Raw genomic sequence first — 5,332 nt, 5'->3', positions numbered from 1 at the left:
GTTTTGTTGACGTCATGTGATCAATACCATCCAATCATTTCATCTAAAGTGGGCCATGTTTACTATTTACTACAACTGGGTTCATTCATTCATTCGTTCATATTGTGTCATTGCATCATCGTGCCGCCCATGCTTTAAATAACACACTTTTAACAGAAATCCCTGTTTGTAAGGCTAAATCTTTTAGTTGTGTTCTTAATAATAATAAAGGCTTAATAAGACCGACCAAAAGGTTTTTTTTATACAGACGTTGCTAATGTTGTTGGTGTCACATTCGATTGAACCGGGGCTGGTTACGAAAACCGAAATATTGCTATTAGAATGTTGAGTTATCAAAGGCAATATTGATATTAAAATGCTCGAAAATGGTTGTTATTTTAGGATTACAAACATAAATCTTTGAAAAGTGCCGTTAGTTGTGGAGGGAAAGCATTATTCGATCACAAGAACATCCATTTTCATACATTAAGAAATTCTTGCTTCCCATTTCACCAATACATCTAAATTGTTTCTTGGCTTATTTCGATAAAACAAACTTTTTTGGAAAGAGCAGTTTGTGCTGCAGACGATGTCATGTTTTTCATGACGTAATGATATGATCAAAGTGTATTATAATATCACAAATATCCCCCCTTTGATGTGGACATTGTACAAATGGAAAGAAACCGATTTGAAGACAAAATGTTAGACGTTTTTTTTAAGTTATGCGAACAGTTTTTTTAATCGGGACTTTTATTAACTATATTGACATTTTTTACATAACGCCGATGAAATTATATATAAAATGTTCGATCAGTCTTTTTGTTAAAAGCTTTTTTGTCCGTATTTCAAATTTTAATTTTGTCAGCGTTGGCCATTAGCTACTTTCTTGCTTACGGTTGTAAAATATAACAACGAATAGTATTTTTACCAAAGTATATTCACGTTTAAAGGGCGGTATAAATATTCAGAATATTATGTTTATTCTAAAAAAAATAATGAGTTTTGTTGTCTAATGATAGATAAATACGCACGTATGTTGTGATGTCATGTTGTCTTTTCCCCGACGTTTTCTACACGTTGCGTGCTACCCAGTCTTTATCAAAAGCTTTTTTTCGTTAGCTTTGATTGAACTAATAACTATGAAATTTTGAATTTTACACGTATATATGCTGCAGATAGTATATCCTAAAAATAATGGTACTTGGTTAAATATGTATAGAAGAGTTACTTAACAGGCCACCACCTTCTCAAGAACCGGAAATTAAAGATGCAGAAGTAGAGCTTGACATAGATATAGAACCACCAGAAATATCTGAAATCATAACAGCAATCAAAAGTCTGAAAAGTGGCAAAGCACCAGGTAGTGATAATCTCAATGCAGAACTCTTTAAAAACGATCCATACCTATCCGCAAAAATTCTCCATCCCATCTTCCAAGATATCTGGAATAAGACCAAAGTACCAGATGAGTGGAACAAAGGAACCATCATAAAATTACCAAAGAAAGGGTCATTAAATGATTGTAATAACTGGCGAGGTATTACTTTGATTTCTATCCCAAGTAAGATACTAGCCAAAGTTGTCATCAAAAGAATTGCAAGATCTGTAGATGAACTATTGAGAAAAGAACAAGCTGGATTTAGACCAGGTAGAGGCTGCATCGACCAAATTTTCACGCTAGGCAATATCATTGAGCAGAGCACTGATTGGCAGAAACAACTCTATATTAACTTAGTAGATTTTGAAAAAGCTTTTGATAGCATACATAGAGAAAGTTTATGGAAAATAATTAGATCATACGGAATACCACAACAACTTATAGACGTCATCAAAAGTTTCTACACGAACTTCAGATGCAGAGTCGGAAACAACAGCGACACGTATTTCAATGTAAAAACTGGAGTCCGTCAAGGCTGTGTTATGTGATCGACACTTTTCATCATAGCCATTGATTGGGTGATGCGACAAACATCGAAAGATACACCAAGAGGCATCAGATGGAATACCTTCTCCATCTTGGAAGATCTAGACTTTGCCGATGACATAGCTTTGCTTTCTCACACCCACCAACACATACAAGAAAAGACCAAGAAACTTCAGGATTTTGCAGGACAAATTGGGCTAAACATCAACAAAAAGAAAACCGAGGTTATGATGTTGAATGTAAACACACCAACACCTATCAAACTGCACGAACAATGTCTACCTTTTACCAACGAATTCACATACCTCGGTAGTATAGTTACAACTGATGGGGGTGCGGAGAGCGACATCCACCTTTGACTCTCAAAAGCAAGAGGAGCATTTAATAGCTTGCAACCTGTCTGGAGATCAGGACAGTACACTATCCGTACCAAACTAAAATTGTATAACAGTTGCGCCTTGCCTATCCTGCTTTATGAGTCAGAGTGCTGGAGGAAAAGTTAGACCAACACAAACTCTCAACCTTTCACACCAGGAGTCTGAGGAGGATCCTAAGAATATTTTGGCCTCTTAAGATCAGTAATCAGGACCTCCTTAATAGATGCCAACAAGAAGACATGGCCACCATCATTATGAAACGAAGATGGAAGTGGTTAGGACATGTCCTGCGAAAAGACCCAAAAGACAACACAAAAACAGCCCTATTCTGGACACCTGTGGGAAAACACAGGAGAGGACGCCCAAAGATCACCTGGAGACGCACCATTGAAGCAGAAGTCAAAGAACATAAGAAGACTTGGGACACATTAAAGAAACTTGCCAATGACAGACAAGAGTGGAGGAACTTCGTTGCTGCCCTACATGCCAGTGGCGTAAAGGGCAGTAAGTAAGTAAGTAAGTTGAATATGTATCTAAGCGCAGCAATTTGTCTGTGTCTAACTAAAATGTCACAACATCTAAAATTTGTATATTTTATTTATTCACGCGTACACCATGCGAAATTCAAACGAATTGTCCAAAAAGGCAAATGGTATTGAGTCGATTTCTTCATTTAGTCATATACTGAAAAATGTATTCATGTATTCGTCTTCCTGTATGATTTTATCTTTTCATTTTTTTCTTTGGGTATATATAACTTTTCAATACTGTTTTATATATATATAAAAATGAAAAGATTCAATACTGTTTTATATATATTGAAATGTTACGATACTAGATTAAATTATAACGACTGTGGACGTAATGAATAAAAAAAATAGGATTTTAGCGAAACTGATAAAATAATGATTTTCATGATCGTCTAATTACCTCTGGACAATTATTTTAGCTATAAGATATAATGAGCTGTACAAATAGTGCAAAAATATTTTTTTGATTTTTTTTAAGTCGGAAAAAAAACAAAACAAAACAATGATTTATTCTGGCGTGGCCTTTTTGACCCCTTATAACTCGAAAACCGTAAGAGATATTCGAAATCTGATTGAAAAATGCAGGAGGATTACTGATGAGGAATCCAATGAAGAATGCAATAAAATAACAAATTTCGAAATCTTACAAGAAAAAAGAGTTACGAGAATGTTTTTAGGCGTTGCTCAACTTTGACCCCTGTAACTTAAAAACGGTCCAAAACACACAAAATCTGCTGTACATGTGTTTAGCCGAATTAAATGGAGAACACATTAAAAATAGAATATTTAAAATCGAAGAAAACAACCAATCTTCATGGGTTTTAATAAAATACGTATTTTTACCCTTTTTGGCCATTTTTCAAAAGCGGCAGGGGCAACAAAGTCCAAATTAAATAGGAATCTTCTTAGTTGTTTGTAAAATCATATCAACCTTTCAGAACAATTCGTCAACCGCAACTAAAGTTATCGCACGGAAACGAAGTGTCCCAATACCACGACGACGACGACGACTGCGCCATAACATTATACGACCGCACGTTTTTTTTCGTCCTATAATAAAACGCTCTCAAATTTTACTTTCTCGAAATGTTTAGTAATGTTTTATGTTTAGCAACAGACCTGATAAAATTCCGAAAGGAGTACATTTATTCGGAAATATCAACATACATCTACATTAGAGATATAAAATCAAATAGGAAAGATTCACTTTATACGCTTTTACAATATGATATCCGGGATGTGCTACCGACTTTTTTGCTTGTAGGTTTGTTGGCTTTCTGTTTTAGTGAGGGCGTTTCACTTTTTTTCGCATCACGAAATTTGTTTTCATAATCCCAAACATTTTTCTCATAGGATAAAATGTCCTTCAAATCATTTTTAAACGGCTGATGTCAAACTATTGACCATATCAGGATGTAATCTGATCATTTCAATTGACCAAAAACGTACGAAAAATAAATATCGAATCGGATAATTAAATAATAAAACATGTCGTGTGTGTTATTTAAAAAAAATAATCAAGCACACTTCTTTTTACATGTAACGATTATAGAACGATGTACGTCGCAATACGCCCTGTGCAGGTCCGGGTGTCAAAAGAATAGTCCTGCAGCAGCGCTAAGCTTCTCGTAAAAGGCGACTAAATAGTGCTCAGAAACTTAGCCGGGGGCTAGGCGCTCTGCCTACAGAGCAACTGGGATGTGTGCCCAGGTGGTTGAATGGGGTACCCCTGGCGTGTTACATGCTGGAGTTGTCAGGCTATAATACGGAAAACCTGACCGCAAACCATAGTGATGCACCGTGTTGGGAAAGATGCCACGTTCCTCGCACGTTAAAGAACCCTGCTGTGGTATTCGATAGGTGTAGGAACCTTCGCTCCGCCACAGGAGGCTAAATTGCCCGACCCAACCCATCCCTCTCTTTTTCTTGTGGCAATCAAAATTTGTCGACCCTTATCATCCCTTGTTTCATTTCATCATCATTTCATGTTCATTTTATCATCCATTTCATGTTCATCGCCTGAATATAGCTGAAATATTGCTGCTCGTTCGTTAAACCCCAATCTTCAATCAACGCCGCAATATAAAAAAGGCGTAAATTATGGCAAGCCAAAAATGGACAAAAATCAATATTTTGTAATATTAGAAAATGAATTTTTAATATAACAAAATCATTTTTTAATATTAGAAAATGAATTTTTAATATTACAAAATCATTTTTTAATATTAGAAAATGAATTTTTAATATTACAAAATCATTTTTTAATATTAGAAAAGATTTTTTTAATATTAGAAATTCATTTTGTAATATTAAAAATTTATTTTCTAATATTATAAATTCATGATTTTTTAATATTAGAAAATACTCATTTTTGTCCACTTTGGCTTGCCATAGAGACACATACATATATATTAAGTAATTTATGTCTCTGCCTAAATGCATTAAAACATGAAACGAGCTTTTGTGAAAACTTTTATAACGTACATGTACCCAGATAAAATGATTCTATAAATTTAGAT

Source organism: Perna viridis, chromosome 5 (assembly GCF_037379345.1).
Source record: "Perna viridis isolate PV_CMFRI_1.1 ecotype Kerala chromosome 5, ASM3737934v1, whole genome shotgun sequence".
NCBI classification, from domain to species: Eukaryota; Metazoa; Mollusca; class Bivalvia; order Mytilida; family Mytilidae; genus Perna; species Perna viridis.
This window is presented reverse-complemented; position numbering follows the sequence as displayed.